This window comes from Salmo trutta, chromosome 24 (assembly GCF_901001165.1).
Source record: "Salmo trutta chromosome 24, fSalTru1.1, whole genome shotgun sequence".
NCBI classification, from domain to species: Eukaryota; Metazoa; Chordata; class Actinopteri; order Salmoniformes; family Salmonidae; genus Salmo; species Salmo trutta.
The window spans coordinates 18,336,693-18,362,907 of NC_042980.1; positions in this window are offsets into that span (position 1 = coordinate 18,336,693).

Consider the following 26,215-nt stretch of genomic DNA (forward strand, 5'->3'; position numbering starts at 1 on the left):
GAAATGAGTAGGTGTCAACTTTTGACTGGTACTATCTTAAATTTGCTTGCTGACATGCAAAGCATTTTGGGACTATATCAACAATGGACTAATGATACAAATACCAAAAGAGAGTTCTGGGGTGGCATTTTCCTTTAACTTTAACCCTTAACTTAATCATTTTACATTTCAACTTCAATGGGGTAGGGACTTCCAGGATAGCAGGGACCTTTCTGGTCCTTTTACACATTCTACTTCAACTCTACTGTATGGAGCAAAGCATTATGGTGTTTGAGTGTGGTTCTGCTGCTGTGCTCTCTCAGCTCAATCCCCAGCACATTGCATCACTTTTATCCAACTGCCCTATATGCAGTTTTAACCATGTGCCTTAAAGCAAATGAGGTTGCCTTGGGAAACATTCCCATTCATTCTGACCTGACTTACTAAAGCACTGCATCTTTGGCATGAATTCCTCATGGTTGCTGCTAATTTCTATACTGGTGTAATTAACCGTCCACATTACATGACTGAGCGATTTTACTCAAGCGCACCAATGCTGTCGCGATATGAGTAGGTTGCCTCTGTCCTCTCCTCCACAGAGCCAGGCCCAGCTCTTGTCCAATGGTAGCCCTTCTACCAATGCAGTTCGTCCCTGTCCAATACGCTTGCTGTTGCATTCGCAACACATTGGGGCCCGGGCACATGCTCTTCTCTCCATGCTACTGGGAGGATTAATATAGTGAGATTTGTTTATTTATTCTGAAAGTGTGTCTACCACGCTCTGTGTGTATTTAAAACTAGGATCTGTGAATACAGTAACATATTTTGTAAATAAATCCATAGAATTCTTTCACAAATTAAACCATAATATGTAAATCCCAACTATTCACCATAAGTCACAAATCCATGCTCTGTAAATATATTCATAACTCACAAATAGAACTACAATTTGAACAAATGTATGATTACATGACCCCCCCCCCCTTTTCAGTGTAAACACAGCTTCTCTGAAGATGTCAGTGATGTTGACTGTTACAGTGACTTACAGTATAGCGACATGCATCAGTATGTAGACTTCATTTGTCCTTTATTGAATCTATCGATCCTGTGTCCCTCTGAAAAGACCGTTAGAAACTGTTCTTGGTGGCATTACTTTTGTAGTTAGTGGTCATCAGTCATGACACCTAAAGTCAACAGCAAAGTGGATTAGACATGTTTGCTGAAAGACCTGTGGGCAGATTATTGTATTGTAGGGTATGTTTCTGGACCAGACCATTGTTTTACAGCTTGAGTGCCCTGTTTCTTAAATGATGCAGAATCTTAAAAGGGCGGCTGAACTTTGATTTGGCCTATTTTAGATTTGGTTCATTAAGAAATGCGAGCGGCTATGACTTAATTCAAAAGTGAGCTGGTTTCGGAGTGTGGCTTGGCGTGTGTTCGCAGGTGGAAAGAGTTAGCCCAATTTTTTTTTTTTTTTTCACCAATTAGCTTCAGCTGGCTGGTGTGCGACCTTGGCAAAATTGGTTTGACTTTGGATAGGCTTTCTCTGGGGCTAGTTAGGGACCACCAATAAATTAATTACACAATATAAATGAGAATATTTTCATGTTTCACATCTTTGTTCTCATTAAATTATTTCAATATTTGTGTATATAAATTAAAACAATTTTATACACAAGTGTGGGCACCCCTTCAAATTAGTGGATTCACAGTGGCACCGTCATAGGATGCCACCTTTCCAACAAGTCAGTTTGTAACATTTCTGGCCTGCTAGAGCTGCCCCGGTAAACTGTAAGTGCTGTTAATGTAAAGTGGAAACATCTAGAAGCAACAACGGCTCAGCCGCAAAGTGGTAGGCCAGACAAGCTCACAGAACGGGACCGCCGAGTGCTTAAGCGCGAGTGCTTAAGCGTGTAGGGCGTACAAATTGTCTGTCCTCGGTTGCAACACTCACTACTGAGTTCCAAACTGCCTTGGAAAGCAACGTCAGCACAATAACTGTTCGCCAGGAGCGTCATAAAATGGGTTTCCATGGCCAAGCAGCCACACACAAGCCTAAAATCACCAATGTACAGCGTCGGCTGGAGTGGTGTAAATCTACCCACCATTGTTCTCTGGGGTGCTGAATCACGCTTCACCATCTGGCAGTTCGACGGACAAATCTGGGTTTGGTGGATGCCAGGAGAACGCTACCTGGCCCAGTGCATAGGACCAACCATAAGGTTTGGTGGAGGAATAATGGTCTGGGGCTGTTTTTCATGGTTCGGGCTAGGTCCCTTAGTTCCAGTGAAGGGAAATCTTAACACTACAGCATACAATGACATGCTATACGATTCTGTGCTTCCAACTTTGTGGCAACAGTTTGGGGAAGGCCCTTGTTTCAGCATGACGATGCCCCATGCACAAAGCGAGGTCCATACAGAAATGGTTTGTGATCGGTGTGGAAGAACTTGACTGGCCTGCACAGAGCCCTGACCTCAACCCCATTGAACACATTTGGGATGAATTGGAACGCAACTGCGAGCCAGACCTAATCGCCCAACATCAGTGCCCGACCTCACTAATGCTCTTGTGGCTGAATGGAAGCAAGTCCCTTCAGCAATGTTGCAACATCTAGTGGAAAGCCTTCCCAGAAGAGTCGAGGCTGTTATAGCAGCAAAGGGGGGACCACCTCCATATTAATGCCCATGATTTTGGAATGAAATGTTCAACAAGCAGGTGTCTACATACTTTTGATCATGTAGTGTATTCTGACTCCTTTTTCTCTCTGCATGGAATTGAAATGGCGCTACCAGCCTTGTTTTTAACAATACAGGCCCACAATATAGGCCTATGCCATGCTTTATCCAGGTAGGCTTTTATAGCTTAGGAGAGCACGCCATCACTTCAGATAGAAATATAACTGGATTAACCCACAACAATTTTTTTGTAGAGGGGGTTAGGTCACAGCGCCCTTCATCCTGACCCAGCGCATTGTATCCAAATCCGCTGTTCTGAAAGTCATCCATTATCCATGCAGCACGCTGCCGCTTCCTACGGCCCACACACTCTATTCACAGACACATTATGCAATTGCCACTGACCTTCTGCAAACTTGGTTTCTTCCAGAGTGGTGTGGTGTTTTGCTGAAATGGTCAGGTTGTTCTAAGTGCATGTGAAGCCTGAAAACCAGAGACAAAATAATCTGTTTTTAATCTACTGGCTGGAGAACATGTTTAAGATACAGATGAAGATATTGTGCTTCTGAGTCAGTGTTGCAGCTACCACCATGGGACAACATTATCATTGACTATCCTAAAACAATTGGGTTCAACTTTAACTAGGCCTATCCCTTTAATTTCAAACCCCAATTAACTCAAAACAGCTCTCCAGTTTCATTACATCCAAGTCAATCCTTTCACAGTAACAAACCCAAACTAGGTCATAGCTTATTGAAAATGTGAAAGTCACTGTATGTAATTTATCTAGCGTGTGTGGATTACGTGGTTGGAAAACAGCCATTGCTTATATTTTCTCAGGGGCTCTGACATCGATTCAAAGGACTCCTTGTCTCAAGATTAGGAGGTAAAACTTCTTGGCCGGTACGACAGCGCTCTTTCACCCCCAGGTGAGACACTGGATGATTGGATCTGTCAGCCAGCGATGAATTGATCGGCGTTCATGTGGACCCTGACATTAATTGTAAAACGCAGTTTGGAGGAGGCGTGGGCCTGTTCAAACAGTCAATGTCAGTAACACTGCAAATATGCCTTGAACTGAAAATGTTTTTTACACAAGGGAATCTGAAATGTGGGTCCGTCTTCAAAGAGGAGTGCGGTCTGTTACATTTATTAAATGTCTCTTTATGAACAAATATGTACAATACTGTTAAAAGAGGATAGAGGCATACATTTAAGTCCATGTATAAATGCATTGAATCCAGAAAGAGTTGCTTAATCTGTCATATTACAGGAACTTCAGTGAGCCATGTTGACTGAGACTGGAGTAACACGTTATTGTAAAAATCTGTCACCCACTATTACTTTTGCAAACAAGGTCATCGGTATGGAGAGATTGTCCATTTTGTGGTTCCAATGGCTTAGTGGGTTGTTAGACCATGGTGTTGACAACAATGTCAAGGTTGTGGGTTTGATACCTTCATGGCCACACATACTGAATACATGTGTCACTATAAACCAGTGACGTGCGGGTAGGCTATGGCTATTATCAAAGCCAGATTTGCTCATAAATAAACCTTGATGAAGTCCAGGTTCACCATACAACAGAGTGACATTGTCAATTTTGGTTAATAGCCTATGTTCAGCAAATGTAAATACCAATGTTGCCAAGATACACAAGCGATTGCAGCATATTTCATATTGTCCAACAAAATGGCACACTGCTCAACGCAGCCATAGAGCGATATAGCATCCACAGTTGTAAACCAATAGGTGGCACTAAAATACCTATATTTGGACACATTTCATCTGAATAGTTTCCAATGCAAACTCCCTAGCCTTTCACAACGGATTTACAATTCTTCCAATGTACCACAATTGGAACACTCACACTAATGTGTGAATATTATTACACACATATACAGTAAGGTTCTAATGAAATTTCCATATCAACAAATGAAATTATAGCTTGATAACTCAAATGTGTCAAAGGGATGTTGTCTTTTCCCATGTTTATTCAGCCTTAGCCTAACCCACAAATTGCAAAGGAAAATGCATTTAGGCCTACCTTTACTTGTAAGTGAAGTCCATTCGTCTATCCTTTAGGGTGAACCTCTCTGTGACGGTGTTGTAGGGCCAAGAATGACAAAATGATCAAACCTGGCTTTCAATTGAACACTGATATTGTCCAAAATGTCCTAAAACATTCCTCTCAGATCGCCTGTTTACTCTGGGTGTCTGTCAGACCGAGTGTGTTATTGACTGTATGTTTGTTTATGTGTAACTCTGTATTGTTTTTGTCGCACTGCTTTGCTTTTTCTTGGCCAGGTCGCAGTTGTAAATGAGAACTTGTTCTCAACTGGCCTACCTGGTTAAATAAAGGTGAAATAAAATAAAGTGTGGTATTTGATTGGATGATTTTCTGTCCCTTCCTGAAGGTCAGGAAGTGCAGGTGTTGGTCTCCCTCTCTGAATTATACCAACTTGGAAAATTGTTTGAGCTGCAGTATAGTGCCAATTTGTGAGTTTGTTTTTGCTAGCTAGCTTTGTTCAGTTCAAGGGATGCGAGTGCCAAATTATGTAGACATGCCCAAATGTGCAGAGCTTAGTCCAGGCTTAACCACACAACATGTTTAGGCAATACGCAAAATATTACAATTTACTCAATGCAACGAATGAAGCTAGGCAACCCTTACCAAAAAACAGGCTTCTAGCAAACAGTTGTGGCAAATCTTTGGCCAATTTGCTTATATTTTCACATGCAAATTAGTTTTGTGGCAAACTGTTGCGACGACTTGTGAATGTCTGGCAAACAATTCTGGGAGACTTGTGGTAAGCATTCTACTGTTTGCTGCAAACTCATTATGAATATCCACATTTGATCATGTTTTTGGTTACACAGGTTGTTGGTTACAAAATGTAAATGTTGTATATTCATAAACCAAATTTTATTTATAAACAAAGAACTAAACAGATAACTAAATCCAATACAACTTGGAAATCATCAGCATGTTAATGAAGAACAGAGAAAAGACAGGATATTTTCCAAATAAATTGATTATTTAATATTTTGATGTAGCTACAACATTTACATGAGAGAAACACTATGGGGATGTTAACCTTAGGATGTTTAAAGGGGCAGCTACAGAATGTACATGACCCAAGTGATAACTGAGCTTTCAACCAAAGGATGTTTAAAAGAGAATGAACAAATAATTCAAACTAAAACAAAATGAAACCCAGTTCAGAACTATTGCCTTTTTGAGTGAACTTTGGAGAAGGCGAAGTAATTAGTCCAAAACTTGTTGAACGCAAGCACTGGAAAATCTGAAAACACAAACTAAAAACAACCTTAGGATACTGAAAACATTTTCTATTTTGATATCTAATGCCCATCTAATGGGTGGCTAATGGTCGGGTTCGGCTTTGGAAAAACAAGGTCAGCTGTTACAAAGTTACCTTGACGTTGCTATGCTTTTCACTGAAACTGGCATTCTATATATATATTTTCAACAAGGAAACAATGCTTCTGCCTTGTATAAATGCTATATAAACAAATGATGTAGATAGCATAAACTGTTCCTTAGAGAGCCACAGTATACAACATTTTTCTTCAGCCAAGCCTCAACACAATTGATTCAAACTAATCAACTAATTATGATCGTCAATCTAGACTGGGGACTTCATCATTAGGAGACAGTTGTCTACTAGTTGTCTCTTCTTCCTGACTCAGGTGTAAGGCTTGAATGGAAAATTGAGTTATGCCTAATATGGCAATTCATCTTTTTTCTAAATGAATTATTGTTAACTTACATCTCAAAGCCATGCATTCAAGAAGCCTTGACTTAGTGCACAAATATTTATTTGTCCTCAGTTTGATTCAAGGCCTCAATCTGTCGTTTTGCCTTGTAATAAACAGATTGCTTCTAGAAAAAAAGAGAAGGAACAACACATGATCAAGATGAGCTAGCTACTAGTAAAGCAATGAAAGACCTAGTTATTAGAAAGAATTAATGCATACTGTAGCTACATTTCTGAGAATAATACATGCATTTGCTTACCTTATCAAGCTTCAAGACAATACACTTATCATAAAAAAAGTGTTATAAGTGAGTGGAGCACAAACATCTTTCCAGGGTGTTGATGCCTCCTCTTCCCAATGCAGCCTCCAAACCACAGGTAGGCGAACGGTATCCATCAGCAAAAGGGAAGTTTTGCTTTGATGTCAAGTCAGCTGATATTGTTGCTGCCTTAGCTGTTGTGCTAGCTAGCATGCTACTGAACAGTGGCACTACCATATTGACATGCATATTATTGGTATTAGCTAAAAGACAGCAATGTATTCACCTAAAAATATTTGTATTTATTTATTTATTTGTATTTAAATAGGCAAGTTAGTTAAGAACAAATTATGTGTTACAATGACAGACTACCAAAAGGCAAAAGGCCTCCTGGGGGGATGGGGGCTGGGAATAAAAATAACAAATAAAATAAAAATAGGTCAAAACACACATCACGACAAGAGACACACCACAAGACTACATAAAGACCAAAGACAACAATATAGAATGGCAGCAACACATTACAACACAGCATGGTAGCAACACAACATGACAACAACATGGTAGCAACACAATAAGGCAGCAGCACAAAACATGGTACGAACATTATTGGGCACAGACAACAGCACAAAGGGCATGAAGGTAGAGACAACAATACATCATGTGAAGCAGCCACAACTGTCAGTAATTGTGTCCATGTTTGAGTCTTTGAATGAAGAGATGGAGATAAAACTGTCCAGTTTGAGTATTTTTTGCTGCTCGTTCCAGTCGCTAACTGCAGCGAACTGCAAAAAGGAGCAACCCAGTGATGTGTGTGCTTTGGTGACCCCTTCCCATTCTCATCCCGTTAACAGATTGATTTTGACAACAGCCAGTGGAAAATCAGAGCGCCAAATTTAAAACAGCTAAAATCTCATAATTCCATTTTCTCAAACAATCAACTATTTTACACCATTTTAAAGATAAACTTCTCGTTAATCTAACCACATTGTCCGATTTCAAAAGGGCTTTACGGCGAAAGCATAAAATTAGATTATGTTAGGACATAAACTTCACAAGAAACACCACACAGCCATTTTCCAAGCAACTAGATGCATCACAAAAACCCAAAACACAGCTAAATGAAGCACTAACCTTTGATGATCTTCATCAGATGACACTCCTAGGACATTATGTTACACAATACATGTATGTTTTGCTCAATAAAGTTCATATTTATATCCAAAAACAGCATTTTACATTGGCGCGTAATGTTGAGAAATGTTTTCCCTCCAAACCTGTCGGTGAATGAGCACAATGAGCACACACAGTACGTAAATTCTCATCGTAAACATTGATCAATATAGAAGTGTTATGCACAGAATTATAGATACACTTCTCCTAAATGTAATCTCTTTGTCAGATTTCAAAAAAGGTTCACGGCAAAAGCACAATTTGCAATAATCTGAGTACAGCCCAGATGACACTAACAACTAGCAAACAGAAACCCGCCATCTTGGAGTCAATAAAACTAAGAAATTACATTATAAATATTCACTTACCTTTGATTATCTTCATCAGAAGGCACTCCCAGGAATCCCAGCTCCACAATAAATGTTCGATAAAGTTCATATTTATTTCCAAATAATCCATTTTGTTCGCGCGTTAGGATCACTATCCAAATCCACTATGCGCGTGCTCACTTAGTCCAGACGAAAAGTCAAAGAAGTTATACTACAGTTTGTAGAAACATGTCAAACGATGTATAGAATCAATCTTTAGGTTGTTTTTATCATATACCTTGAATAAAATTCCAACCGGACCTATCCGTTCTCTTTAGGAGTGAATATGAACTCAGCTCGCTCCCAAGTCATTGCGCGTGACTTGAGCCCATGCCTTATAATGGGACACCAGTTTACCACAGCTGGTATTCCCTTCAAATTCACCATAGAATCTTCAAACACCGTTCTAAAGACTGCTGGCATCTAGTGGAAGCTTTAGGAAGTGCAAAATGAACCTTAAGTCACTGTATACATTCAAGGCAATCACTTGAAAGGACTACAAGCACCAGACTTCCCACTTCCTGCTTGACTTTTTCTCAGGTTTTTGCCTGCCATATGAGTTCTGTTATACTCACAGACACCATTCAAACAGTTTTAGAAACGTCAGAGTGTGTTCAATACTAATAATATGCATATTCTAGTTTCTGGGACAGAGTAGTAACCTGTTTAAATTGGGTACGTTTTTCATCCGGCCGTGAAAATACTGCCCCCTAGCCCTAAGAGGTTTTAACAGAATGTGACTGGCAGAATGGGTGTTGTATGTGGAGGATAGGGGGGAGTGAGGCCTAAGAGGGTTTTATAAATAAGCATTAACCAGTGGGTCTTGCGATGGGTATACAGAGATGACCAGTTTACAGAGGAGTATAAAGTGCAGTGATGTGTCCTATAAGGAGCATTGGTGGCAACTCTGATGGCCGAATGGTAAAGAACATCTAGCTGCTCGAGAGCACCCTTACCTGCCGATCTATAAATTACTTCTCCGTAATCTAGCATGGGTAGGATGGTCATCTGAATCAGGGTTAGTTTGGCAGCTGGGGTGAAAGAGGAGCAATTACAATAGAGGAAACCAAGTCAAGATTTAACCTTTGCCTGCAGCTTTGATATGTGCTGAGAGAAGGACAGTGTACCGTCTAGCCATACTCCCAAGTACTTATATGAGGTGACTACCTCAAGCTCTAAACCCTCAGAGGTAGTAATCACACCGGTGGGGAGAGGGGCGTTCTTCTTACCAAACCATATGACCTTTGTTTTGGAAGTGTTCAGAACAAGGTTAAGGGCAGAGAAAGCGTTTTAGACACTAAAAAAGCTTTGTTGTAGAATGTTTAACACAAAATCCGGGGAGGGGCCAGCTGAGTATAAAACTGTATCATATGCATATAAATTGCAGAAAGAGCGTCCTACTGCCTGAACTATGTTGTTGATGTAAATTGAGAAGAGTGTGGGGCCTAGGATCGAGCCTTGGTGTACTCACTTGGCAACAGGCAGTGGCTGAGACAGCAGATGTTCTGACTTTACACACTGCACTCTTTGAGAGGTAGTTATCAAACCAGGCTAAAGACCCCTCAGAGACACCACTACTCCTTAGCCGGCCCACAAGAATGGAATGGTGTACCATATCAAAAGCTTTGGCCAAGTCAATAAAAATAGCAGCACAACATTGCTTAGAATCAAGGACAATGGTGACATCATTTTGGACATTTAAGGTTGCAGTGACACATCCATAACCTGAGCGGAATCCAGATTGCAAACCAGAGAGAATACTATAGACATCAAGAAAGCCAGTCAGTTGATTATTGACAGATTTTCCCAAGTTTTTCCAACACATAAGTGTTTAGGCAAATCATTAGTTAGCTAGCTAGCTGTCACATCATTTGTGCAGAATATGATACTTAACGTTATATAGCTAAGCTCTAGCCAGGCACGACCAGTCAGGGGGAGAAGATAAATCTGTTGGAAAATTAAAACCAAGCTATCTGGCTACCTAATTAAATGGTGTCCGGTGAGTGTCTAACTTGGTCAATAAAGGGAAACTTCGGGATTTTGGCAATGATGCCCTTTATCTACTCCCCCAGAGTCAGATGAACTTGTGGATACTTTTTTTATGTCTCTCTGTCCAGCTTGAAGGAAGTTAGAGGTAGTTTCGGGAGTCAATGCTAACTATCATTAGCACAATGACTGGTAGAGGGCCTCATTGCCAAAATCCCAAAGTATCCCTTTATTGACCAAGTTAGACACTCACCGGACAACATTTAATTAGGTAGCTAGATAGCTTGGTTCCATTTTCCAACAGATTTATCTTCTCCCCTGACTGGTCGTCGGCAGTTACTGGTGTTGGAACTCTTCTGGTAAACTGTTTGCCACTAGTAGTGGCAATAAATATTGACGCCACAGGTTTGCTGCAGATTCAAATAGAAACTTGAGTTAATTGTTTGCCAGAAAAACACCTCTGAACTGTTTGCCACTAGTGGCAATCAATATTATTGTTGCCAAAGGTTTGCTGCAGATTCCCCACTACTGGAAAACATTTGCAATCTTCTGGCAACATTTTGTGGCACACTATTTAGTATGCAGCAAATTTGCTAAATACATTTTTGTTGTTGTAATGGAAAGCATGTAATGGATTTTAATGGATGGGAAAGACGGCATGAATACCCTGGTGCCTTTCCTGAGGTTTTGATGCAGCTTAGAACATTTTGAGATTAAGCATAAAAAATACCAGATTCATTGAGAATAAACATTCAATTACAAAAAAGAATGACAATGTTTTCTATAATTTTATTTGACTTTTCATAACATTTTTTATTTATTCGATTATGACAGGGTAAGCACTGCCTCGCCTGACTACACATCACTGCTATGAACTGTATAGCTGCTTTGGATAAAAGGGTCTGCTAAAGAAATCCAATAAAACATACAGTATCTATAGGCCTACAAACAATGTATTGCACAAGCGTTATTCACACAATGAACTCATCCTTTGGTAAAGGGGAAAGCCCAAACTGTCACAGTGGCACATTCCTCTAGGGTAGAGTTGGGGGAGGGGCCCATGCAGCCCTAGCCCTAGCCCCAGTGCTGTGTGTCTGTATGGTAGCAGAGCAGGCTGTACTGTAATGCATTGTCAGATGGTGTGCCAGCCTAGCAGATTAAACGGGGTCAGGTGATGACAGAGGCACATCAGCCATGCATCTGTGTAAACATAATGCCCTTTTCTATCGCCATGTTGGGAAAATCACACTAAGATTTGCTAATAGTGTCATATGATTTAGCTTCTCCCTGTTGTTTTGATATATGACCAATAGCAGACCCGTTGGTGCCCTTTAAATAAACAAACTGAAATGCCCTAATCAAGATTATGAATATAGATTGAAACAATGATCAATATATTAACTGTATTTTATCGATTAGGAGTGTGAAAAAATGGTGCTTGTCCATTGATAAGCACGTCAAAGACGGCATTAACGATAAATAATAAAATAAAGACACCACTTCTAAAAGCCTATTTCACACCATAGCCTGCTGAATTTGCAAGATAACTTTTCTTTCATTTTGGTTTTGGCACAAATGAAAATGTGACACTGACTCCCTCATGGATTGATGTTTCAGCATGGTCTCAATGATGACTTTGGCCTTCGACTAGTCATGTGCGACATGCATGAGCAGTTACATGCCTGCTAGAGTTAGCGGCAGGCGGACGAGCAATATCCACCGTCGTAGTAAAGATTAAGCCTGAGCTGGAATGTGAAGCTTAATGAACTGAGTAGAGCTAGCTTCCTTCATAGTATACCCCTCTGGTCTTGTGTCTTGAAGTCGCCTAGCCTAGCCTAGCCTACAACTTTGCCAATTAACTTCAGCTGGCTGGTGTGCCACCGTGGCAAAGTTGGTTTGACATTGGCTAGCCAATCTCTGGTGCTAGTTAGGGACCGTCAATAAATTACACAATCTTTTAGTAGTCTCATTAAATGCTTTCAATATTTGTATTTCTTCAATTTAGTTGGTTTGAGGTTAAGTAATTGAAATGTGGAGCTATTGACATTTTAAAATATTGTCCCACGTATATTGTGTAATTTACTGATGGCCCCTAACTAGCCCCATAGGGATATCGAATGTCAAACCAAATTGACCATGGGCATTTTAATGCAAGCAGCTGTGCTCCAAATTGATGATTACTTGGGTGCTGCCACCTGTGGGCATGTGGGCAGGATTAAAAATAAACCCTACCCAAGAAAAAAAACTGTTATGGTACCCTTTATTCTGTGAAAAATGTCAGATCATCTCACAAATCTGTTTTGGACAAGACGGACATTATGACCAAAATTATCCTATTTACACTTTGTAGTCTTTTGCCTCTAGAACACATGTTTCTGACTCATATCAATGACATATAGGCCATTTTCAAAATGAGAAGTTGTTTTTTAGGGGCAGTCAACAACCTTGTGCCTGTATAAAAGTTGTAGATGTTGACTCTTCAGTATGTCTACTCAGTACTCTGAGAAATCAATCATAATTAGCTCCCTAAATATGCTTGTTTCATCTCACATGGTAATTAGTTAGAGGTTGGTAGATTAATGAATGAGGCTTTAACCTCATTAAGATGTTTGTGGAGATAGGAAGCCCTTGCCTCTTTGCTGTGATCACAATACTTATTATGTCCCAAATAACTTGTGTGGTTGGTTGGATGGTAGTTAGCCCACCATCTACAGTGCCTCTACTTTGTCACATGAGAATCACAATATGTTGTCTTTGTAACCCATGTTACATAAACATTGTGAATCAAACAAAGTGAATTGAACACAACCATGTTGTAAAGGAAATGTTGCTCTTTGTCCATAAATAAAGCTGCCCTTTGGACCAGATGTCTCTCTTAACATCGATTTAAGACTGGGATTTTGTGCCAGGAACGTCAAATACATGTAAAGTAACACTAATTAAAAAGCACGACTCAAATTCCATAAGAGGTTTATATGGAACAAGTCTTTGGTAATCTTTTCCAAGTAAAATATTTCCCCTCTTACTTTGTTCTTATGGAAGGTGGCACGCAGGCATTCCCCTTTTACACGATCAATTCCTAATGCCTTTTCTTTAATCCTCAAATCCCTAACTTGTAGATCACTGGCAGATGGTATGATAAGGATTTGGGGAGGGTGGTGGGAACTGGTTGGGATGGAAGGAGTGTTTCACACGTTTTCGCCCCTGTTCTTGTTACCCTCTAAGTGGCTGCTCCTCTTATGACAAGATGTTGGCTTGCTAGAAGTCAAGTGTATTTATAGCCCCTAATCATGCAAATATATTGTCAATACCACTTGGTTTGCCTATGTTCACATAATTTATAAATGTGTTTTTATGCAAATATACAGTAACAGCTTTAAACAGACTATAATGGAAAATACACTTACTGTACAAAACATTAGGAACACCTGCTCTTTTCATGACAGACTGACCAGATGAATCCAAGTGAAAGCTATGATCTGTTATTGATGTCATTTGTTAAATCCATTTCAAATCAGTGTAGCTGAAGGGGAGGTGACAGGTTAAAGAAGGATTTTTAAGACAAGGATTACACTACCGTTCAAAAGTTTGGGGTCACATAGAAATGTCCTTGTTTTTGAAAGAAAAGCAATTTTTTTTGACCATTTAAATAGCATCAAATTTATCAGAAATACAGTGTAGACATTGTTAATGTTGTAAATGACTATTGTAGCTGGAAATGGCAGATTTATTTATGGAATATCTACATAGGCGTACAGAGGCCCATTATCAGCAACCATCACTCCTGTGTTCCAATGGCACATTGTGTTAGCTAATTCAAGTTTATCATTTTAAAAGGCTAATTGATCATTAGAAAACCCTTTTGCAATTATGTTTGCACAGCTGAAAACTGTTGCCCTGATTAAAGAAGACCTCAAGGATACTTCCAAAGTTGTGGCAAAATGGCTTAAGGACAACAAAGTCAAGGTATTGGAGTGGCCATCACAAAGCCCTGACCTCAATCCCATAGAACATTTGTGGGCAGAACTGAAAAAGCGTGTGCGGGCAAGGAGGCCTACAAACCTGACTCGGTTACACCAGCTCTGTCAGGAGGAATGGGCCAAAATTCACCCAACTTATTGTGGTAAGCTACCCCGAAACGTTTGACCCAAGTTAAAAAATTTAAAGGCAATGCTACCAAATCCTAATTGAGTGTATGTAATCTTCTGACACACTGGGAATGTGATGAAAGAAATAAAATCTGAAATAAATCATTCGCTCTACTAATATTTCCGACATTTCACATTCTTAAAATAAAGTGGTGATCCTAACTGACCTAAGACAGGGAATTTTTACTAGGATTAAATGTCAGGAATTGTGAAAAACTGAGTTTAAATGTTTTTGGCTAAGGTGTATGTAAACTTCCGACTTCAACTGTATGTGTGCCATTCAGAGGGTGAATGGGCAAGACAAAATATTTAAATGCCTTTGAACGGGGTATGGTAGTAGGTGCCAGGCATACTGGTTTGTGTCAAGAACTGCAATGGTGCCGGGGGGTTTACGCTCAACAGTTTCCCGTGTGTATCAAGAATGGTCCAACACCCAAAGGACATCCAGCCAACTTGACACAACTGAGGGAAGCATTGGCGTCAACATGGCCTAGCATTCCTGTGGAACGCTTTCAACACCTTGTATTGTCCATGCCCCGACAAATTGAGGCTGTTCTGAGGGCAAAAGGGGGTACAACTCAATATTAGGAAGTCGTTCCTAATGTTTTGTACACTCAGTGTACATATAAGCACATATATGTGAGTCATTACGTTTCATACACCCACTGTATGTAAATGGTGACTGTGGCTCATCCTCCACTGGCCCAGGCCTATCGTATTGGCTTGGCAGCAGTGGGGAGTAAGCTATTGATTGAGGCAGGGCTCCCAACACAGATTTCTTGTTGTGCTAGATCGATCAGTTGCCCTGCTGGCCTGGAGTGATTACTACCCTGTCACAATGTAAACCCATTCATCAGCAACAAGATCTCTCTGCCCTGCTGGAACCTGCATGGGCAGCACAACTGCCCACACATAGAGCCTATTTAGATTGATAGTTCTCTAAAACAAAATCTTTAGGATATGGTCTGATTGGTATTTTTTTTTAAACAAATGTCAGTGTATAGTGTCATTGTAATAACAATGTAATAGCAATGTTTTTGAAACAGCTGAACTGTACAGACATTTTCCTTATTTTTGCACCTGAAAATGTTGTAACAGCCTGTTACATTCTGAAATTGTTGCCGTAGCTTTAAATCGGTCGTTTTTTTGCTTGACTACACTAAATCGTTCGGGGGCGGTACATTTGCCATACCAAGCGGTGATGCAGCCAGTCAAGATACTCTCGATGGTGCAGCTATAGAACTTTCTGAGGATCCGAGAGCCCATGTCAAATCTTTTCAGCCTCCTGAGGGGGAAGAGGCACTACAGTATGTGTGGACCATGTTAAGTCCTTAGTGATGTGGACGTCAAGGAACTAGAAGCGCTCAAACCGCTCCACAACTGCCCCGTCGATGAACAGCATTCTCACGTAGTTATTTCCCCTCTTGTCCAGGTGGTAGAGGGCCGTGTGAAGTGCAATTGAGATTGCGTCATCTGTGGATCTTTACTGTACTTTTATATTCAAATGGGAGGGGTAAACGTTCATTATTGATATGCTAACGTTACTTGATCATGAAGTATGTTGCTAATATTAGTTAGTTAGCTAGCTAGCAGCAGTTAGCAGTGTATTGTCAGCTAATTTAATGTGTATTGACGAGAAAATAAAACCTTTAATTGTCTGCATATGCTTGGGGATTGTTGCATTATTCAATAGTAATATAGTTTGATTACATTATTCAATATGTTTTAGAATAAAAGTTTGTGTTTAAAGTGGCTACTGTGATATTTATGATCAACTTGAGCTGTGGACCAAGAATGTCGCATTGACAGCCACAACAAATGTCACGGTTGTCTTCGTCTTCTGACGATAGTGCGAAATCGTCATCAGAAAAGGTAGACCAATACGCAGCAGGTACGTGTATGCTCATTTCGACTTTTATTAACTACAAAAAATGAACACTCCAAAACAAACAAACCACGAAAACTAACGAACAACAAAACAGTCTGGCAAAGCCTAGGGCTGAACACAGAACAATCACCCACAAAACACAAACACACCCTTAATTATGGGACTCTCAATCAAAGGCAGATAGACAACACCTGCCTTCAACTGAGAGTCCCAACCCCAATTAACCAACATAGAAACACACTCACCAGACTAGACATAGAAATACATACACATAGACTATAAACCAAAACCCCGGAAATACTAAATCAAACACCCTTAAACCAAACACACCACCCTGAACCACATAAAACAAATACCCTCTGTCACGCCCTGACCAAACTACAAAACAATTAACCTTATATACTGACCAGGACGTGACAGTACCCCCCCCTTAAAGGTGCTACCCCGGAAGCACCTTAACAAAAAAAAAATAACCCCAAACAATACCCAAAAGAAAAATTCCCCCTTACTAGGGAGGGAAGGGAGGGTGGCTGCCGTCAACGACGGCACTGTGCTACACCCCCCCTCCCCAACCCACCTATTTTTGGAGGTGGCTCCGGCTCAGGCCGTTCCAGGCTGTCTGGGCAGTCTGGCAGCTCGGGACAGTCAGGGCAGTCTGGCAACTCGGGACAGTCAGGGCAGTCTGGCAACTCGGGACAGTCAGGGCAGTCCGGCAACTCGGGACAGTCAGGGCAGTCCGGCAACTCGGGACAGTCAGGGCAGTCCGGCAACTCGGGACAGTCAGGGCAGTCCGGCAACTCGGGACAGTCAGGGCAGTCCGGCAACTCGGGACAGTCAGGGCAGTCCGGCAACTCGGGGCAGTCAGGGCAGTCCGGCAACTCGGGGCAGTCAGGGCAGTCCGGCAGTTCGGGGCAGTCTGGCCACTCCGGCAGTTCGGGGCAGTCTGGCCACTCCGGCAGTTCGGGGCAGTCTGGCCACTCCGGCAGTTCGGGGCAGTCCGGCCACTCCGGCAGTTCGGGGCAGTCCGGCCACTCCGGCAGTTCGGGGCAGTCCGGCCACTCCGGCAGTTCGGCGCAGTCCGGCCACTCCGGCAGTTCGGCGCAGTCCGGCCACTCCGGCAGTTCGGCGCAGTCCGGCCACTCCGGCAGTTCGGCGCAGTCCGGCCACTCCGGCAGTTCGGAGCAGTCCGGCCACTCCGGCAGTTCGGCGCAGTCCGGCCACTCCGGCAGTTCGGCGCAGTCCGGCCACTCCGGCAGTTCGGCGCAGTCCGGCCACTCCGGCAGTTCGGCGCAGTCCGGCCACTCCGGCAGTTCAGCGCAGTCCGGCCACTCCGGCAGTTCAGCGCAGTCCGGCCACTCCGGCAGTTCAGCGCAGTCCGGCCACTCCGGCAGTTCAGCGCAGGCCGGCCACTCCGGCAGTTCAGCGCAGGCCGGCCACTCCGGCAGTTCAGCGCAGGCCGGCCACTCCGGCAGTTCAGCGCAGTCCGGCCACTCCGGCAGTTCAGCGCAGTCTGACCACTCCGGCGACTGTTGACTGGCGGGCAGCTCCGACGACTGTTGACTGACGGGCACCTCCGACGACTGTTGACTGACGGGCAGCTCCGACGACTGTTGACTGGCGGGCAGCTCCGACGACTGTTGACTGGCGGGCAGCTCCGACGACTGTTGACTGGCGGGCAGCTCCGACGACTGTTGACTGGCGAGGCTGGGTTTACGCACTTGCAGTTTAGTGCGGGGAGCGGGAACAGGACGAGTCGGACTGGGTGGACGTACTTCCGGGTCCGCACGAGAGACAGGAGCTGGAAACCCAGGGCTATGGAGGCGCACAGCCGGTCTAGATCTTACCTCCTGCACAACCCGCCTTGGCTCGATGGAACTAGTAGCCCTGCACGAGCGGAGTGCTCGTACAGGGCAGACTGGGCTGTGCAGGGGCCTGATGGTAGCCGTGCATAGAGCGGGAGTTGGGTAGCCTGGTCCTCGGAGGCGTACCGGCGACCAGATGCGCTGAGCAGGCATCCTCCTACCAGGCTGGATGCCCGCTCTAGCACGGCACCTGCGAGGGGCTGGAATAACTCGCACCGGACTGTGCGTGCGTATGGGTGAGATAGTGCGCTTCTCAGCGAAACATAGCGCTCTCCACCCCATACGCTCCTCCATATAACCACGGGTAGCTGGCTTCCGGCACCTCCTTCGCCTAGCCAAACTACCCGTGTGCCCCCCCCAAAAAAATTCTTGGGGGTGCCTCTCGTGCTTCAACGCCAGTCGTGTACCTCGGAAACGTTCCCGGTCCATACCAGCCTCACTCTTTTCCTCTCTCTCGCGTACCACCTGTTTCCAAGGAAGGCGATCCTTCCCTGCTTGGATCTCCTCCCAAGTGTAGGAGCCTTCTCCCTCCAAGATCTCCTCCCAAGTCCATCTCTCTCGTTTGTCCTCTTCGAAAATCCTCCGCTCCTTCCTCTGCTGCTTGGTCCTGATTAGGTGGGTGATTATGTCACGGTTGTCTTCGTCTTCTGACGATAGTGCGAAATCGTCATCAGAAAAGGTAGACCAATACGCAGCAGGTACGTGTATGCTCATTTCGACTTTTATTAACTACAAAAAATGAACACTCCAAAACAAACAAACCACGAAAACTAACGAACAACAAAACAGTCTGGCAAAGCCTAGGGCTGAACACAGAACAATCACCCACAAAACACAAACACAAACACACCCTTAATTATGGGACTCTCAATCAAAGGCAGATAGACAACACCTGCCTTCAACTGAGAGTCCCAACCCCAATTAACCAACATAGAAACATACTCACCAGACTAGACATAGAAATACATACACATAGACTATAAACCAAAACCCCGGAAATACTAAATCAAACACCCTTAAACCAAACACACCACCCTGAACCACATAAAACAAATACCCTCTGTCACGCCCTGACCAAACTACAAAACAATTAACCTTATATACTGGCCAGGACGTGACAACAAAAGGTAAGGCAAGAATGTAATGTGAATTGAAAAGTAGAAATCGCTTGCCACTCAGCTCCTCAATCTCTCCATCTCTCGTAGTGAGAATTGAGCCTTGGCCATGCACTGTCAACGAGTTAATTTCAGGCATTAGAAAAAGATTTAGGCCAAAGAGAGAAGAGAAACAAGTGATGAAGCGCTAAGAGAGCTTGAGAGAGTAACAGCTGTGAGTGTGAATTTTACCATCCTGTGAAGATGTGCTCATGGTACGCCAGGCTTGACATGCATTTAGTAGCCGCTAATAACTAACCAACTCCCACACCTCTGTTGCTTTTGTGGAAATGCCACCGGTGCCAGAAGACTGGCCTCACCACCCACTCTCTCTCCTTGGCAGTTGCAGCTCTTGTCCTATCTCTAGCACCGACACAGTGCCAATCTCCTGGTCCATCTCTCCCTGTTCAGTTCCAGCACCGACACACACACACACTACCCAGACCATGACCCATCTCTCCCTGTACATTTTCTGGCTCATCTATCCCTGTTCAGCCTGGGCCCTAGTCCAACACCATCACACTGCCCAGCAGTAACCACTCAACAGCTCGCAGTAACCACTCAACAGCTCGCAGTAACCACTCAACAGCTCACAGGAGAGGTGAAAAGAACTACTAAGCTGGACACAAAGCTCTGCAGATAGAGTATAAGAAACATGCCACACAGCAGTCTTGCACACATATAGTAATTGAGTGATTGTAAGTTGAAAATCTGTTACAATGCTATGTTGCAACCTTGGTACCTACCATTATGTCGGGTTCCTGTTACCGTGCAGTAAGGCAGACTATAAGAGGTGCTACTAATTGTCTATGCAACCAACAGCTCTATTTACTGTCAGTGGGACCAGGTGCATTGCGTATACAGCATGATCTCATAAAAAATATTTGTGCAGCCAACAGAGAATCTCTCAGATAATTATTTATTGTCATGACATGGATATTTTGCAGATGTACAGTAGTCAATCCTGCTAGGGCTGCCTGTCAATGATGTCCTCAGATGTCCTGATGCAAACTCATTATCCTATAAGTTAACACTAACACATCATACAGAGGTGAGTTGGGAATCAGGCAGGGTTGTACTGTATCTACACTATATATACAAATACAAAAGTATGTGGACAACCCTTCAAATTAGTGGATTCGACTATTTCAGCCACACCCGTTGCTAACAGGTATATAAAATCGAGCACACCACCATGCAATCTCCATAGACAAACATTGGCAGTAGAATGGCCTTACTGTAGAGCTCAGTGACTTTCAACATGGCACCGTCATAGGATGCCATCTTTCCAACAAGTCAGTTTGTGAAAATTCTACCCTGCTATGCTGCCCCGGGAAACTGTATGTGCTGTTATTGTGAAGTGGAAAAGTCTAAGAGCAACAACAGCTGAGCTGCGAAGTGGTAGGCCACATATCTCACAGAACAGGATTGCTGAAGGGCGTGCGCGTAAAATAGTCTGTCCTCGGTTGCAACACTTACTACCGAGTTCCAAAGAGACTCTGGAAGCAACGTCAGCACAAGAACTGTTCGTTGGGAGCTTCGTGAAATGGATTTCCATGGCCGAGCAGCCGCACACAAGCCTAAGATCACCATGTGCAATGCCAAGCGTCAGCTGGAGTGGTGTAAAGCTCATCGCCATTGGACTCTGGAGCAGTGGAAACGTTCTCTGGAGTGATGAATCACGCTTTACCATCTGGCAGTCCAACGGACAAATCTGGGTTTGGCGGATGCCAGGAGAACGCTACCTGCCCCAGTCCATAGCACTAACTGTAAAGTTTGGTGGAGGAGGAATAATGGTCTGGGGCTGTTTTTTATGGTTCTGGCTAGGCCCCTTAGTTCCAGCGAAGGGAAATTTTAACGCTACAGCATACAATGACATTCTAGACAATTCTGTGCTTCCAACTTTGTGGCAACAGTTTGGGGAAGTCCATTTCCTGTTTCAGCATGAGAATTCCCTCATGCACAAAGCGAGGTCCATACAAAAATGGTTTGTCGAGATCGGTGTGGAAGAACTTGACTGGCCTGCACAGAGCCCTGACCTCAACCCCATCGAACACCTTTGGGATGAATTGGAACGCCAACTGCGAGCCTGGCGTAGTCGGCCAACATCGGTACCCGACCTCACTAATGCTCGTGGCTGAAGGGAAGCAAGTCCCTGCAGCAATGTTCCAACATCTAGTGGAAAGCCTTTCCAGAAGAGTGGAGGCTGTTATAGCAGCAAAGGGGGACCAACTCCATATTAATGCTCATGATTTTGGAAAGAGATGTTCGATGAGCAGACTTTGGGTCATGTAGTGTATCAGAGAGTTGCTATCGCTCTGGTATCTATCCTCTTTATCATATGGTCTCAGTCTTCTCCTCACATTATTTAACCTAAATCATCTCTCTGTCGGAGTGCTAAATGAAATGTGCAGCATTGACAAATAGCATAGCATAGCATTTACAAATAGCATCGTGTCTGTAGAGAGGCCTAGAGAAGGACCTTGGAGCTGGGGATAGGGCCCACGCAAGGCCTTGCCAGGCCCAGGGCTGATTCGAGGTGAAGTGAGGGAGATGAAATGGATTGTGCAGCACCCTGTCACCAGGGAGGGGGAGAGTGCCATGACAACAGGCTGGCAGGAAGCCTCACCCAGTGGCATAGACATATAGGCCTAGGGCAATGCACCCTTGATTTTCCGTGCCCTTACATGGCTCCTCCAATCCATTTCAAATGCCAGAAGAGTGGCATAATGGCCTCTATGTTGTTTGAATAGTACAGACAATGGTTTGTTTATTCAAACAAATATGGGAGTGTAGGAACCCATGCTGAATTAGATTTACCACTATCCCTATGGATTAACTAAATACTACAACATACTGTATGTAATTATAACTAAGTCACTTCTAAACCATTTTCAATTGACAGCCATAATCCCTCACATAATCACTGACTATCGTCATGAGGGTAACTTGGTGTTCCACAGGGGCCTGAACTTATTGTGAGGAAAGAGCCCCTTCGAGTCTCTGCAATGTTCTCATATTGCAAATTATCAGCTAATCGGCTAATTAAAGTAATTGGTGCATAAATTGCCTTTTTAATTATACCAACCTAACAATGCCTCGGTGCCAGGGGAGTTTCCTTCCTAATCAGACACAAATGATTGTGTGTTGCCTGGAAAACTAATTACACAGCAAGTCACCGGCATTACAGCAGATAAGCACTTGCCGAACAACCAGATAGGGGCAATCCAATGATATAGGAATGCCTGCCTTCTTAGAGAAATGCATTGACTATGCCAGCATAGCAGCAACATTTACAGTTACAGTAGATGCTGAACATACTATCGACCGACATGGATTGTAAATGTCAGAACTGACATTTGTATTGCAATATGTGCATTGATTGTTGAGAATGAGTCATCACTCAGCCTCCCAACTTCAGTGGTTTGGCTGAAATCACAGGCACAGATTGTCAGAAAACAGCAGCTGGCGTTGGGGGTAAAATAATCTGTCTCACTCATCTGGAAGTATCCATTCGGATTGTGTTTATATTTGTTCACAACAAACAAATCAGACTTTAATCCTTTACCGCAGCTAAAATCAAAAGAGACTCTAGGAAACTGATTTAAAAATGGCAGGTAGTTGCACAAGCTCTTTTGGCAGATGGCCAAAAGTACACAAGGCTACAGAAGTACCAGCATAACAGGAACATGTGAAATTTGTTAGTGGTCCTCTCTCTTGTGATTCTACAAGTCTCTCTTTACCGACTATTCCTTTAGGATAAGACACTGAGGTACAGTATTGCATGTTGATATATTCTAGACCCTTTCAATGTGATTCAATTGTCATGCATGTAGGGTTGCACATTTTAGGGAATATTCAGAGGTGGAAACTTTCCGTGGGAATTAACGGGAATATATGCAAATCAATATTAATACCATTTAAACGTAGACGTTTTTTGCATTGGATATATTTACCGTAGACAAATTGCAAATGATTAAATCCTTCAAATAGAAATAAAAATAACAATTTAGTTACGAATTGCACTTTAATGAAATTAGTTCACATGGGATTATTTCACTGAATGACAAAAGAAAGGGAATATTGAATGATCCCCAATGATCCATTGCATCTCCCAAAAACGTTTTCAACATACATCTGTAAAATGATAGTCTAGAAACTAAAGCTTTGGTTGTCTTCCTCTCAGGCTTCCATGTCTTCTCCCTGGACCTCCTCAATGTCCACCTCTTGAACATCAGACTCTGAGGCCTCATCTTCACTGTCACTTTCCAACCTTGTTGAGGATGGCTCGTTGTCAGGCTCAAAAAGCCTCAAAATTGCCCAGATGGCCACCAATTTTTCAACCCTTGTATTGGTCAGCCTGTTGCGTGCTTTGGTGTGTGCGTTCCCAAACAAGGACCAGTTGTGCTCTGAGGCGGCTGATGTTGGTGGGATTTGGAGTATGATGGAGGCAACAGGGGAAAGAGCCTCAAAGTCCCTTCCACCAGGTGGCTGATGAGATGTTGGCATGACTGCCATATTGCATCTCCATCCCAAAGCCCTTGCTTGGAAGTGTACTTCGCCAGACTGCCAAGAACCTTGCCCTCGTCCAAGCCAAGGTGGCGAGACACGGTAGTGATGACACCATAGGCCTTGTTGATCTCTGCACCAGACAGGATACTCTTTCCAGTATACTTGGGGTCCAAAATGTACGCTGCGGCATGTATGGGCTTCAGGCAGAAGTCTTCACGCTTTTTGATGTATTTCAGAACTGCAGTTTCCTCTGCTTGGAGCAACAGTGAGGTGGGCAGGGCAGTACGGATTTATTCTCCTGCATCTGCAAGCAGACTCTGAACGTCAGACAGGATGGCATTGTCTCCCTCAATCTGTGCAATGGCTACTGCTATAGGTTACAGGAGTTTCAGGCTGCTTACCACTCTCTCCCAAAATACATCATGCAGGAGGATCCTCTTGATGGAGCTGCCCATATCGGCAGACTGTGATATGGCCATTTCTTGGAGACTCCTTCCCCTACAGGAGACTGTCACACATGATGACAACACCACCCCAACGGGTGTTGCTGGGCAGCTTCAATGTGGTGCTCTTATTCTTCTCACTTTGATTGGTGAGGTAGATTGCTGTTATAACTTGATGACCCTTCACATACCTAACCATTTCCTTGGCTCTCTTAAAGAGTGTATCCATTGTTTCCATGATTTCCTTGAGGAGCAGATTCAATGCATGAGCAGCACAGCCAATGGGTGTGATGTGAGGGTAGGACTACTCCACTTAAGACCAAACAGCCTTCATGTTCGCAGCATTGTTTGTCACCAGTGCAAATACCTTCTGTGGTCCAAGGTCATTGATGACTGCCTTCAGCTCATCTGCAATGTAGAGACCGGTGTGTCTGTTGTCCCTTGTGTCTGCGCTCTTGTAGAATACTGGTTGAGGGGTGGAGATGATGTAGTTTTTTATTCCTTGCCCACGAACATTCGACCACCCATCAGAGATGATTGCGATACAGTTTGCTTTCTCTAGGATTTGCTTGAACTTCACTTGAACTCTGTTGAACTCTGCATCCAGCAAATGAGTAGTTAAAGCATGTCTGGTTGGATAGGTGTATGCTGGGCGAAGAACATTCAGAAATCTCTTCCAATACACATTGCCTATGAGCATCAGAGGTGAACCAGAAAATGATTCATCATTTTCACCTCGAAGAGAAGTAGAGGGATTTTTGTCAGAGGTTGCTTGTTGTGAGCGCTGAAGGAACTTTATGCACTTGGCCAGATGATTCTGCATCTTTGTTGCATTCTTCACATATGATTTGGCACAGTATTTGCGAATGTGCACAGCTTTTCCTTCTACATTAGCTGCAGTGAAATGTCTCCATATGGAATTTTCCTGTAAAGATTAGAAAAAAAATTGTAAAAAAACAACAAATACAATTCCATGTACAGATAAATAGTTAAGCAGTTAGATTAAACAACTCCTTTGTAAGATAAATGGTTTTAAATGAAACATGTATGGAAACAGGTGAATTAACACTCCTCAGTTAGCAGGCTCAAGCAAGCTAAAACCCACATGGTAGCAAAAACTAACTAGCAGAAATTGTTAACAAGTTAGAAATGATTTAAACACGTTTTGCTGTATGCTACTATTTATTAGTTTAAAAAAATCATATGTCATATAAAATATATTCACCCCACCCAGTACTGTAAAAAAACTTAACAGTAAGCATGTAGTCCTTGGCTCAGACAGTATAGTAGTGTGGGCTCAATAGCATCTCATTAGTGTGCAAGATCTTGAGAATCAGCTGTATATGTGATGGAAGAGTGCACTGCACATGTGATGGAAGAATGCACTGTGCATGCAGAGAGTTGCAATTCCATTGAATTGGGGATAGTTTAACCAAAATATGCCACAAGACCTATAATTACCTTATGTGTATACCACAAAAAAGGTTCACTTTTATAAGCTAACTTTTTTGATGAATTTAAGCAAAATTCCCCAAATGTTCTAAATATTTCCGGAAATTTATCGGAAAGTTTCCGACCCTTTGCAACCCAATGCATGTGTGATTTTAATGCTCTTCAATGCTTACAGTAAAATGTGAAAAATGTTTACTATTGTCATTCAACTAAATTAGATGTCCTCAGTGCCCTTGGGAGGTTTAAATAACATTCAGTCCTAGACAGAATTTATCATCAGACTATGGAAGGTCACATTTCAGATGTATTTGCTTCTCTTTCTGAGTTGATGTGCCTATTTTTCCCCCTCTTCCGCAATGTCTGTCTTTTGTGTTGCTCTAACCTTCATTAATGACAATAGAATGTCAATGTCAAATGTCTAGGGAGCTCTGAAAACATCTGAGGAGGAGGAGACATTTAGACAATTAGGGCAATGCTACTTAATGAGGTGGCGCATCTCTGTCACATCACTTTCAGACACTGATGACCTTCAT